The 14,533-nt window shown below is 38.9% G+C and overlaps 1 long non-coding RNA gene across 1 annotated transcript in view; it reads left to right on the top strand.

The window, feature by feature from the left end:
- Window positions 1-236: 236 nt before the first annotated feature.
- The window catches only part of LOC143419122 (uncharacterized), a 305,825-nt gene continuing 291,528 nt past the window's right edge, over window positions 237-14,533 (top strand). The window contains exon 1 of the long non-coding RNA XR_013099103.1: window positions 237-531. This is a non-coding gene — a long non-coding RNA (uncharacterized LOC143419122). The remainder of the gene's footprint in view (window positions 532-14,533) is intronic.

The raw sequence follows: 14,533 nt of genomic DNA, 5'->3' as shown, positions 1-14,533 counted from the left end.
AGAGAATTTAAAAAGTAGAATGTAAAGAAGAAAAATAACACATCAATGCGTCTTAAGAGAACTTGGGGGACGGAGAACCAAGACAATGATGATATATAAAAAGTTCAGAGTCCAGTGTAATTAACAACAATAACAAACTCCATCCTGGAGCTGACACACTAACATTTCGTCCTGGTCAGTTGTGTTCAATCTGTGGTTCAATAAGGGTTAAAAGAGAGAGAGAAGAGCGCAGCCTTCATAATGACACCACCCTCCCTCTTCGTTATTCTCCAGACTACATCCAGAAACCGTCAAGCTCGTGCTCCCGGCGTTAGCGCACGTACACACGCGCACTCAGCCTTCGTCTCTCCATCTTTGTGTCCATTCAAACTCACTCAGTCACACGCACACACACACCTGCTGACGGAGGAGAGGAAGAAAAAGGAGAAGAGGGGACAACGGCGGATCACGGGGCGCATTAACGCATCCGGTCTCCCGAAAAAAAAAAAAAAAACGAGAAGAGAGGAGCTACCGTCACTCCGCTCCTTCAAGGTAAGGACTTTTACAGAGATGAAGAGCCTTGCTCGGCTGCTCTCAGGTGGCAAATGTTCAATGCATGCTCGTGTAGAAGTTGTACACTGAGTGTGGATGTGGAGCTCCAGTGGATTAATTGGAGTGAATGAATGGTGAGTTGTTACTGGCTCCTGTTAATTAGGAAACTACACACAGGAGTTTTCAACAGTTGCACAGCTTGCACAGCGAGACAGCTGGTTTGAGAGTTGTTTGATTATTTAAAGGTACTATGGCACGGCAAATGGGTGCTGGAAAGCCTACTGTTGAAAAATTAGAGTGACATTTGAGACATGCGGACGTTTTTTTTTTTTTTCGTTATTAAAAAGCTTAATTTATTAAAATTGCTCTTGTACTCTGTACAAAGTTTCACACACTCTCACTGATTGCTCATTGTTGGATAAGCAGGCACAATAACCTCATTTGCAACAGGTTCACTAACTGTATCATTAAGCTGTGGCAGGTGTTACAAGTCACTGGGTGTCACTGACACTTTGCCACATCCTACCTGCATTCATATCACGGACATATTTCCCAAATTTTCATACACACCCTGTGGACCAGAACATCCCTGATCTGTGTGATTTCAACATACAGCACCACAACTCTATTTTCACAAAGTTTTCTAACATGTTTCACTTTATTTTTAAAACAGTGTAAAGTTAGGTACATAATATACAGTAATGTGCTTACAGAATTCAGCTTTTAATGATAAATATTACAAGTTTAAAATGTAACCATGGTTGATCAGAAGAACTGACCTATTAAAAAAAAAGAGTGTTGCCTGAGGGCACTGCGGCACTAACTGATCCCCACATAGTGAGCTGTTTTCTTTACGCTGTCAGATTGAGATTGTTTTTCACTGCGTTTTTTAGTTGCTAGTTTGTTTTTAGTTTGTATTTCAGCAATCATTTTATGTCTGAAATAGAAACTTAATTTGCATGGCTGGGGTTGACACTTAAGACCACACTGACCTGGTAGACGGTTGTTAAGTCAGGCTTAACACTGTTAAGGTGTTCAGAAATGCGTATGAATGCAGGACAGTTATGAAGAGCTCAAAGGGTTTAGTCTAGTCCGTTTAAAACGTCAACCTACATTCCAGCCTGACCCGAGTATGAGTGGACTAGGGTCAGGTCGGGCCAGAGTGATGTCAGTTTCGTCATCAGATGGATGGCTGCATGCCTGCTTGGTTTTTGAGAGCACCCGCACTCGTCTGCAGATAATTTATATCTACATTATATCATAATCTCATTATAGGTCGCAATTTGGTATAATTGAGGCCTTAAAATATCAGACATTGTTAAATAATGGTAAGTACTGCAGTAGCCTACTTACATATAACTGTACTGCAGATATTATCTAGCTTGTTGCGTTATGGAGATCACCTGATTTTACTTGGTATTTCTATAGATAAATGCAGCACCAAATACATAGAGACTGATGAAGCTACTCAGCTACTCAGATCAGTCAGTGCAGATTTTTATTCACCTTGAAATACAGATTTTGAACAGAAGACTACATCATGACATATGTAAAGCTGGAAAGCTCACAATGCACTAAAGCATCCATGCTCATTGTGGAGCTTCATGTGATATACTGTAGGAAGTGAAATGATGAGAGAATAATTAAGTATTGCTTCTCTCTGGGTATAATTGATTTCTGGCAATTGTGGTTGTACCATAAATATTCAACCCTAACATATAACTACTAATACACCTTTTCAACCTTTTACATTGGCATTTGTTAATTTGGACTGAATAGTAAATGACTTACTTCGTGTATTTAATGTAGTCACCTGGTCATTAATGTTGTATTAATTGTCAATACATTCGTATTTTGCGGGAATTTAATTTAACCTCTTGGCTTGTGTGAATGTAGCAAAAGAATAATTAAAGCGATAATAACATTTTTTTTAGAAAGACAAAAAAAGAGGAAAAAACTACAACAAAAGTGGGTTTCTGTGAAGTAGCTAAATATTTTCTCATGAGTAATTTAAGGAGATCTGTTTTTAGATCCCTCCAATTTCAGACTTCTATGAAATAAGTAAAGAGTCTATGGTCACAGACAAAAGTAAGAAAAACGTCCCTTTTCTTTTCTTTAATGACCACAACACTGCATTGCTGTAGGGAAGGAAAGAAAGTGCTGGTGATGACAGTGCAGTAAAGTGAGCAGCTGTCACAATGACAGATTTGAAATTAGCATTATAAACAATGTAAATTGCGCAGCAGCAACACCTAAATTGAAAGAAACTTGAATTGAATTAATTTAAATGAATTCAGATTTTCATATTAGGAAAGATTATTCAAGTGATCTCAACCTGATTGTGGACTGACACAAACCCAGCAGCCTCATGAGGCACAATATGTTTACAAGGTGATTAGATCCCACATTAAAAAGTACTGGAATTAATATTAAAGAGTGTTTCGTATTTACTGGTTTCTCTGGGATCCCCGTGGATCATCCCCCCCAAACTGAGTTAACCCAGTAAAAATAATTTAAGCTATCATTTGAGCGTTTGCCTTTCATTAAACTCTACTGCCTACAACAGATTTTAATGACAAGTTACAGGTTTAGAATTTGAATGGTTGAATGCATCTTTAAAGTAATAAACTGCATTAAAAAAGGTTTGTGTTATTTAGCTGAAAATTTCACTGTGTAGTTTAGTATGTTAATGCATTTAAAAAAAGCACTTAATTTGTGATAATAGTATTTCTGTGGAATGTCTACCTTTTCTAATATGTCAGGTGACAGGTCTTTAAAAATGTTTTTTCTTCCTTCCAGACAGTCCGTTGTGTTTCATGCAGGTGTATGTGAATTTAAATTTAAAACTAATTTGTATTACTGTGCAACAGGTTTTTATTGTCTTTTTCTAAAACAAAGCAGTGTATTTGATGTTCAAGTGTGATTGGTAAGCGAGGAGGTCCTCATCAGAACCATAGCTTTTGTTCTATTCGTGTACAAAAAGTTGTCACTGTTTTTCTGATATCTTTGAGAAACATTCTCTTTATCAGTGATTGTTATAATATAATTTGAATATCCCCATGCATCCTGAAAAAAGACCAACTATAACATATCGCTATCAGAAGTAGTGGTGCTGTTAAATATTTGCATCCAGCTACTTAATTCTGTATATTTAGACCATATAAAAATATATATCATAAAAATATGACCAGAACAAAATTACAAAATGTAGCCATTTCATCTTGTTCAAAGCTTTGTGTTGTACTGATTGCTCTCATTTGTTCAGATTCGGTACAATATCTTAACTATCAACATCTTAGGTGCTTTCCATTGTACTTTTTGCTCTTTCTTGGTTGTTTGAGCTGACTGTAGGGAATTAACAGGCATTTCCCTTGAACAGTGGTACAAAGGATTTGGCTTCTTTTTTTTTTCTTTTTTGCTACATTTGGCAAACAATAAAATTAAATAAATTAAATCACAGCAAAGTTGATGAAGAGGCAGTGCCTGTCCATCAAGTGGTTCAAAAATAGTTTTTTTAAATTGTAAAGCAGTGTACATTCATTAAAGGAAAAGACTAAAAAAAATCAAGATATTTATTAATAGTTCATTATCATATACAGTACTTGCCCAAAAGAACCCACACAAAAGAAACCTCACAACTTATTGTGCTTTGTGTGTTCAGGTTATACATGTCAACTTTGTATAAATAGTTGGCCTCGACATTATATGACTTAAGATAACCATAACTAAGGCTAGACAGTGACACAAGACTGGTTCCTCTACTCAGATGCCCTTATATACACCTTTAAAAGATGTTTATCAAAATAAAACACTATTTGTGGGCAGGCTGGTGATCTTCATGTGTTCTTTTACTTTGACATGCCGCAAACGGTCGCAGCAGACGGCCCCGCCCCTCCCTGAGCCTGGTTCTACTGGAGGTTGATTCCTGTTAAAAGGGAGTTTTTTTCTTCCCACTGTGGCCAAAGTGCTTGCTCATAGGAGGTCATATGATTGTGGGATCTACCTTACAATCTAAAGCACCTTGAGGCCACTGTTATTGTGCTTTGGTGCTGTATAAATAAAATTGAATTGAATATTTACATTGATTCTAGTTATGTATTATTTTGTGACTAGTTCATTGTAAGGGATAACCAAACATTTAAGCCTTCTGTGCCATTTAGGCTGTTGACTCTTTGGCAATGGAAAGTAGTTTGTCACATAATATTTACCATTTCCATTAAAATCCTCAGGGCTCTTGAATCGGCCGTGTTGGGAAAGCAATATGGTTTGTAAGCTTCTTAGTTTGCCACTGATTGCTGAAGGGGTTTCTAAAGTCATACTTCAGACACCTGAAGGTCTCTTGGGCAGCTTTTTTTTTCTATCTTGTGTTCCCTAACACTTTTCATGTTCCAGAGGAAAAGCTGCTTTTTCTTTTCTTTTTTTCTTTTTTTACCACTCAATTACTGTGTGATTTTGAGTTTGCACCAGGTGTGAATGGTTTCTGTTAGAGGAAATGTTCTGTGCAAGGGGCAAATGCCCAGTGCTCAAGGTCAAACAAGTGTGTTAGGAAAGAAAAATCGTTTTCTTGACAAATTACTTTTCTTACCAATAAATGCATGATTTGTGTGTGACAAAATTACTTTTTTTTTACACAGTGCTTTAAAACAGATTAAAAGAATTGAACAAATTAAAAATAATTCTCAAATGTTCCATTCTACAGCTTTACCCACAAGGATGTTGGCATCCAGCACACATCTATGATGCAAATGACATATTTAAATGAATGAGAGATGACTGCTCTGATTTGTGAATACTGATAAAGTTATTAATATAAATGCAAAGCGTTATCCTATTCATTTCCTGTTGTAGAAGAGACTGGGGCTATGAATCTTGGAGTCATAAGGACTTGACATCACATAGGGAGGCTGACAGAAAGAGAAATTCAGCCTCCATAATGTCAAACATAGGAGTGCTACTGTAATACAAGCCTATATATACAATGCATCAAACTTTATGTAGCACAGTATTGAAGCAGAAAATGTAGATACTACATCTGTATCTGCAAGATGGGAAACATGTGCACATGGTTATCCTTTTTCTTTTTTTCACCTCATTTATTTCTGAAGGTGTGATGATATGATTTCAAGTTCCTTCTCGCTGTGTTATCTTGAAAATATGAAAAAAATAAAAACATTTTAAAACCATGTTACTATTTCACATTAAACAGACCTTATAAATCACAGATCATGGACAGGTTTGTGCTGTAAGTAAGATCCTTTTAATAATACAAAAGAAATAAATGTATATCTTTAACTTTGGTGACAATATTTACTGTCTATACAGGGACATACTGTACTCTGCTTATGCATAAACTGGCTACACATGAATATGGTGGGCAGCAGAAATGTGATATGTGGCAATTTCAACTCAATGTGTTATGGACATTTCTCTGAATTACTTTACATTGAACTTACTGCATAAATACAACATTGTAAAACGAATTATTAAAAATGCCCAGTCAGAGAAGTTTATTTTTCATGTCATAGCCGTCTACTGATATCGACCATATGGCTCCCTTCTTCAAAAAAACTTTGACTTAGATTGTTAGCTATAGAAGATTTTCTCAGTATTATGTTAGGGTCTTTACCTTATAATGTAAAATGCATTGAGGCCACTATTTTGATTTGGAACCATATAAATAAAACCAAATTAAATTTCACATTCTGATAGCTTTCCTTTGTAAACCTCTTTACCTCTTAACCTCTTTCAACTTGAAGTTAATTTTCAAGAGGTGACAATAGTTGTAATGCAAATGGCACATGGCAGCTGAACAATAAGCACTAAAAGAGGAAAAGCAAAAATCCCTCATTTGAAAATTCCGGAAAATACAAAGAAGATGATTGTTTTTATATTTGTGTTCTCTAAATACTTTGTGTGAACAATACCATTTATGTGTGCCGCAATTACAGTGATAGGACAAAGAGGTTATTTGGGTTGGGTTTTAGAAGTCATCGGCCTTCTGTTCAGGATCTGAGAACAGTTTGAATGGTCACCTAATGTGTGACAAAAGAATCCGCTGTGATGTTCATAATTGTCTGGGCTGTCTTATTTGTCTGTAAAAGTTTTTCTTTAGCCCTAAAATTACTGCAGTTGATTTATCAGAGATGTGGAGAGCACAGGAGTGTTTGAAGAAAGAAATACACCCGGTTAACAGCAGACAATTTACTGCATTTTAAATTATGCAGTCCATGTATTATTAGTAAAACTAGTGTTCAGACAAATCCTGCAGTTTCCCATAAATTCTGTGTAGTTTATTCCCTACATTCAGGTTGAGGGGTCATATGATGATGCTTTGATTGCACAATCCCAAGTAACAATATAGAAAATAGTTGAAAAAAAAAATCTTATTCTGTGGGGGCAGGGAGTGCTAGCTCATTTTAGGTTTGACAGCATTTTTTTTAGTAGGTAAAGGCGAATGTTTTTAAACATGAATTGAGCTGCGGTTTGGGGAAGGCCTCGGAGTGGACGTCAATAAGGTGGTTGAGGATTCCATAAAATGGACCGGATGAGCTCGGAAAATTATGAAGGAATGCCGAGAGAAGAGATCAAAGGAAATGTCAGACAACAAAAGACCTTGATAGATGAATGAGGGAAACCCTCGATCAGGTAGCGATGTGGCTTGACTCGGAACTGAAGCTCTGACAGTGCCACATGACAGGATTTTGAGACTTGAGGTAATGACTCATAAACGCTTATCTTGGAGTAGAAGATGGAGAGGGGGTGGTTGGCTGGATAATTTACTTTGGGTAAGGTAGCAATAACTACTGTGCCCAGTTACCTAACAGACCTTTTCGATGTGTATAGCCAAAGAGAGCACTTAGATCCTCTTACCAACTGCTCTAAGTCCAACCAAGGGCCCAACAAAAGACTAGAGGGGACCGAGCTTTTGAAATTGCCATGCCTAAACTCTGGAATAATCTTCCAATCGATGTCCGCATGTCAGAATCCATTGCATTGTTTAAATTGCACTTAAAAACTCACCTGTTCCATTTAGCCTTTAGCAAATCAGTTCGAACTTCCTCCTGGTCTATATTTGTGCTATGTAACTGTAACTGTAACTATAACTGTTTTATAACTGTTTTTGTTGCCATTTGTTGTAATCCGCTTTGCTGCCTTGTGTGAAGCACTTTGTTGGTCAGTGTCCTTTTTAAATGTGCTATAGAAATAAATATTGATTGATTGTGCTGATTTCTGAAATGAACACAGGTGACAATCAGCAGTTTTGGGAGGGTTTGTTAAATTGAAAGACTGATTAGAGGAGAACCACCTTCCATAAAGACAACCCTAACAGAGAGCCAAGTAGAATTCCACCAAGCGGCACAGCTGAACCTCATAGAAGATGATATTGACATTTGAGATGTTGTCAGAACTGTGAGTCGGCTTAGAGAGCTGTCTCAAATGTCTGTGTCAAGGATAGAGGGTTTAGATAATGCTAGTGAAAGTACATGAGAAGTGAAGGGATGCCTTGAGGAATTATGCGCATGGTGGAGCTCAGAGAGATAGAGGACGGAACCTAGCATCCTGGTGTCACGAAGGTTTGCTGGTGGTGTGCGAAGTCAGGATAGATGGCAGAGAAACTGGCATCCTGGTGCTGGAAGGGTTTGCTGATGTATTTTGCAGAGGAGGGAACAAAGTGGTGAAACTGGCATAAGGAATGTTTACTGCTGTGTTGGCAAATGACTGATATGGAGAAGATGACTGGAAACATGGTGCCAGGAATGTGCACTGTTATATTTTGTGAAAGACAGATAGATGCAGGGAAAAAGCTTGCTGTTACATTTGTGGAAAAGGGATAGAGGGAAGAGAAACTACCCGAAAATGTTGCTACTACAAATTGCAAAAGAGGGATAGAAGAGCAACAAACTAGCAAGCTGGTGCTGATAAGTTGTTTGCTGCATTTACAAATGAGGGATATTTCAATTCAATTAAATTCAATTAAATTCAGTTAGGGCTGCTCGATTATGGCAAAAATGATAATCACGATTATTTTCACTGAAATTGAGATCTCGATTATTTGACAATATTTATTTAACAATAACAATGTATTGAATTATGACTTTAAAAAATAATATAAAATAGTGTGCAAATACTGATAACAGTGCAAATGTTTGCAATATAAGAAATAAATGAAAAATGTAAACATCTATGTTTAGTGAACTTTGCAGTGTTGCTCTGTGGTGCAGCTATGACACCGTAGCAAAGTTTACACACTATGTCTACTTGATCCACGTCTGACTCCGCGAACCCATAATGTTTCCACACCACTGAAGTTTTTTTTTTTAAACCTCTTTTCAACCAACAGCAGTCGCTCTCCTCTCTAAATAACTTCTGCTTAGCTTTCCGAGCTTCCCTCTGGTCCTCTTAATTGTTGTGATGTGTGTTCGAAATGCAGAGAGGTGTGCTCGATTTGCCACACGGAGCAGCGCGAGAGTAAAGCATGAGGGAGGTACTAATAATCGGCTCAGTCATTTTTAATGATCGTTGAAAGCCCAGATCGTAATCGCGATTAGAATTCGATTAATTGAGCAGCCCTAAATTCAGTTTCATTCATGCAGCACCAAATCACAACAACAGTCACCTCAAGGCGACTGTAAGGTAGACCCTACAATAATACATACAGAGAAAACTCCAACAATCATATGACCCCCTATGAGCAAGCACTTTGGTGACAGTGGCACGGAGACAGAGAATCTGGCATCTTAGTGCTTAAATTGCTGCTGCTTCGCATATGAAGGCTAGATGCGGAGAAACTGGCATCACACTGGTAGTAAAACTTGCTTCTGCATTTTGCAAATGAGAACCTGGCATCCCGGTGTCAAGAAGTTTGCAACTGCATATTGCAAAGGAAGGATAGTAGAGCATTTCTTTTCTTTTTTTTTGCAAACAATAGATGGCGCATAACTGACATCCTGAAGACAGAAGGTTCCTCTGCTGCTTTTTGCAATGATTGATGCAGAAAAGCTTGTTGGGAATGAGGGATAGAGAAAGAATCTGGCATCCCAGTGCTGGAAAGGTTCACTGCTGCTTTGCATATGAAGGATTGATGTGGAAAAACAAGCATCCCAGTGGTAGAAATATTTGCTGCTGCATTTGCGAAAGACGGATAGAGTCAAGACAATCTGGCATCCCGGAGCCAAAATCTTGCTGCTGCATTTGCAAAGGAGGGATGGAGAAAGAGAATCTGGCACCCTGGTGCCAAAAGCTTGTTTGTTTGAGTCTGCATGTGCCTATTAGTCTATGTTTATTTGTCAGGTCAGGTCTTAGACTCCAACTCTCTCAGAACATCTCAGCCCCCCCCCCCCCCCGACGGGGCGCCTATCTCCCCTCATTACATTCCCTGTGGGTCGCCGATGCTCCCAACCGTCGATGCATTGGTGGTTCTCTCTGCCCAGGGCTGGGTGCTTGGGTGTGTGGGCTCACTCCTGGTGGCAACTTGGCGGGGTCTGGCACCCATGGTTCAGTTGCGCCCCTTCCGGGGTGTGTTGGGCCCTCAGATCTTGGGTCTCTGGGCCCGGTGTTGGTCCGCTCCGGTGTAGCCGGTTGCTGGCGGAGCCTGTGGCCATGTTGCCGCAGCCCCCTGTAGCTCTGCACCTTGGCTGCTGGGTGACCACCCTGTCTGGGGTATTGTTACTGGTACTTATGCTTATGTTAGTTGTTGCTGTGATTTCCCTACTGTATTGTTCTCTTTTTTTCCAGCAGGTGATCAAGTGGATTTTTAGTGTCTTTTCTCACTCTTCCCCTCTGTTTTTCTTTCCCTCTCCTTTTGTTGAGCCTCTTCCCAACTTCTCTTTTCTTCATCTTTCTTTTTCCTATCCCCTTATCCTGTCTGACTGCCATAACTTAAAAGTAAAAAAAATAAATAAATAAATAATTAAGATTGAATAAACTATGACAATCAAGTGGACCAGTATGGCAAAAACCGTAATGATCCACTTGGGAAAATAAATCTGTTGGGTGTTTTTCTTGACGTTGCTACAGTGCCAGAGAGGACAAGCAAAGAAAAAAAAAAAAAAAAGCTTTTTGCTGCATTTGCAAAGGAGGGATAGAGGGAAGAGAACTTGGCATCCTGGTGCCAAAAACAATGCTGCTGCATTTTATGAAGTAGGGATAGATTGAAGGGAAACTGGCAACTTGTTGGTAGAACTCGTTTGCTAGAGATAGAGAAAGAGAACCTGGCATCCCGGTGCCATAAAAACATACTGCTGCATTTTGCGAAAGAGGGATAGACGGAAGAATATTGTTGTAGGGTCTACCTTATAATATAAAGGTGACTGTTGTGATTTGGCACTATATAAATGAAACTGAATTGAATTGAATTGAATCGACCTGGTATCCCTTAGGCCCCATCCTCAATTCAGAGATGGTCTAACACAAGGGTTAACTAAGGGTTTTTGCTTAGGCATCAGTTGTCCTTCTGCTATCCTGGATTGGATGGAACTTTCTTGGATTAACTGAAGGATTTTCAGAGAGGTTTTAAGACATCCTGATAATAATGAATTACAGTAGTCCAGCCTGGAAGTAATAAATGCATGAACTAGTTTTTCAGCGTCACTCTGAGACAGGATATTTCTAATTTTAGAGATGTTGCACAAATTGAAGAACGCAGTCTTACATATTTGTTTAATATGTGCATTGAAGGACATATTCTGGGTCAAAAATGACTCCAAGGTTCCTCACAGTGTTACTGGAGGCCAAGTTAAGGCCATCCAGAGTAAGAATCTGGTTAGATACCATATTTCTAAGATTTTCAGGGCCTCAGTTTGATCTGAATTAAGAAGCAGAAAGTTAGCGGCCATCCAGGTCTTTATGTCTTTAAGACATTCCTGCAGTTTAACTAATTGGTGTGTGTTATCTGGCTTCATTGCCAGATAGAACTCGATGTCATCAGCAGAATATCAGTGAAAATGTATGCTACGTCTTCTAATGATTTTGCCTAAGGGAAGCATGTATAATGTAAACAGAATTGGTCCTAGCACTGAACCCTGTGGAACACCATAGTTGACCTCAGTGTGTGAAGAGGACTCTCCATTTACATTAAAAAATTGGAGTCTATTAGATAGATATGATACAAACCACTGCAGCACAGTACCTGTAATACCTACAGCATGTTCTAATCGCTCTAATAGGATATTATGGTCGACAGTATCGAACGCTGCACTGAGGTCTAGCAGGACAAGCACAGAGATGAGTTCACTGTCAGAGGCCATAAGAAGATAATTTGTAACCTTCACTAAAGCTGTTTCTGCACTGTGTTGAGCTCTGAAACCTGACTGAAACTCTTCAAATAAACCATTCCTCTGCAGATGATCTGTTAGCTGTTTGACAACTACTCTTTCAAGGATGTTTGATATGAAAGGAAGGTTGTAGACTGGCCTATAATTAGCTAAGACAGTTGGGTCTAGAGATGCTTTTTGAGTAAAGGTTTAACTACAGCCAGCTTGAAGGCCTGTGGTACATGGTGGTTTGGAGGAAGTAATTATTGAAGTTAACTCAGAAAGATCAATTGGAGAAAAAGAGTCTAACTTAATATCAGTGGTACTAAAAGTAGCTGTAGATAATATTACATCTGTGAGATGATTATTGGTAATTTTTTCTCTAATGATAAAAATTTTATTTGTGAAGAAGTTCATGAAGTCATTACTAGTTAACGTTAAAGGGATGGTTGGCTCAAAAGAGCTCTGACTTTTTGTCAGCCTGGCTACAGTGCTGAAGAGAAACCTGGGGTTGTTCTTATTTTCTTCAATCAGTGATGAATAGTAAGATGTTCTGGCTTTGCTGAGGGATTTCTTATAAAGCAACAAACTATTTCTCAAGGCTAAATGATGATCTTCTAAATTTGTGACATTTCCTCTCGAGCTTACGAATTGGAGAGGTTTACCATCTGTTTTAGGCTGTGTTTGAGAATTATGCCACGGAGTCTAATACTTCTGATTTGAGGCCTTGGTTTTCAGAGGTGGGACCAAGTCATTGTTTTGCAAGTCTCAAGTAAGTCTCAAGTCTTTATCCTCAAGTCACAAGTCAAGTCCCAAGTAATGTCAGACAAGTCAGAGTCGAGTCTCAAGTCACTGGTGTAAATGTCCGAGTAAAGTCACAAGTCTGAAACTTTGAATTTCAAGTCCTTTCAAGTCTTAAAAAAAAAAAAAAAACGAAGAAAGAATGTTGCAGTTAAATGTAAATATTAGACCATGTAATTTTAAAATCTGTGTTTTTCTCAACACATGACGAAATAGTGAACTTAGAAAATATACACAAATTGTGAAATTGCACCTCTATAAAATGCAGCTCAATTAAACTTAGCTCCAAGAATAATTTTCACCGACAGTTCTGAGATAAGCTGCATGTTATTCTTGGATGTGCTTGTAGGGCCGGCTTTAAAATCGCATGACAAAAATATCATATACATTAAAAAAAACTGTATCACCAACGTAGCCTGGACAAGATTTGCTTGTTAGATGAAGTCAGGATCTCATCGTAGCAAGAGAGAAGCACCACCTACCGTTCTTTATGCAACTTCAACTGTCGGAGAAAGTTGGAAGTTGTTCCATCTCTGTCTGTGATTCTCTTCTTGCATGTTTTGCATATTGCATTTCGGTTTTTTGTTGACTACTTCATAGTTTATGTACCTGAAAAAAATAACTCCTTGCAGCATTTTTGAGCGTTTTTTTTTTAAATCTGGTTAATTTGATTGACTGTGCTACAGCTCACGCACACATACGTACGGAGTGTGGTTTGAATAAATAAATCAATGAATTGAATTAATGGTGCACACTTTCTATATAATATGTATGTTGAATTTTATATTTGGGGTGAAATATCAAGTCTTTTCAAGTAAACCGGTTCAAGTCCAATTCAAGGCCCAGGTCATTGGTGTAAAAGTCCAAGTCAAGTCACAAGTCTTAGAACATTTCTTCAAGTCAAGTCTAAAGTCATAAAATTAATAACTCAAGTCTGACTCAAGTCCAAGTCATGTGACTCGAGTCAACACCTCTGTTGGTTTTCACCTGAGCTACAGTATCCAGAGTTGTACGTAGTGAGGAGTAGTGATGGTAAATTTGATTCTTTTTACTGAACCGAGTGTTAATGAGTCACTCACCAAAGTGAATCGGGTTTTTTGAGTCATTTGATTCACTGAGTCAGTTGACCAGAGAGTGCAAAGAATGTACATTTTCACTCCAACTTAATTTGTTTCTCTTTTCATGTAAATCCTACTGCTAAGATGAATGATTCTAAAAAACAACAACTATTTTATAGAGCAAAAACATTTCTAAAATTAAGCAATTTCCTATCAAAATTGCTTAATAAACATTTATTTTGTTTATTTTATTAGTATTTTCCTTAAATGTGTTAATTATATATTTTCTTCGAACACCTTGTTCGAACATAAGAGTGTCAATAAGTGCACGTGGCACCAGAACGCTCTAGGCTGTAGGTCGATGATCGATTTTGTAATCGTATCACCAGACCTGCGACCATATGTTGTGGACACTCGGGTAAAGAGAGGGGCTGAGCTGTCAACTGATCACCACCTGGTGGTGAGTTGGATCAGGTGGCGGGGGAGGACGCTGGACAGACCTGGTGCACCTAAACGTGTAGTGAGGGTGTGCTGGGAACGTCTAGCAGAGGCCCCAGTCCGAGAGATCTTCAACGCACACCTCTGGCGGAGCTTCAACAGCATTCCGAAGGAGACTGGGGACATTGAGTCCGAATGGACCATGTTCAGCGTCTCCATTGCCGAAGCTGGTGCATTGAGCTGCGGCCGCAAGGTGGTTGGTGCCTGCCGTGGTGGTAATCCCCGAACCAAATGGTGGACATCAGAGGTGAAGGGAGCCACCAGGCTGAAGGAGTCCTATCGGGCTTGGTTAGCCTGTGGGACTCCGGAGGCGGCTGACAGGTATCGACAGGCCAAGCGGAATGCAGCTCGGGCAGTGGCTGAAGCAAAAACTCGGGTGTGGGAGGAGTTCGG

This window comes from Maylandia zebra, linkage group LG6 (genome assembly GCF_041146795.1).
Source record: "Maylandia zebra isolate NMK-2024a linkage group LG6, Mzebra_GT3a, whole genome shotgun sequence".
In the NCBI taxonomy this organism is placed as follows: domain Eukaryota; kingdom Metazoa; phylum Chordata; class Actinopteri; order Cichliformes; family Cichlidae; genus Maylandia; species Maylandia zebra.
The sequence above is the reverse complement of the archived record's forward strand: the minus strand, read 5'-3'. Positions and strand labels throughout refer to the sequence as shown.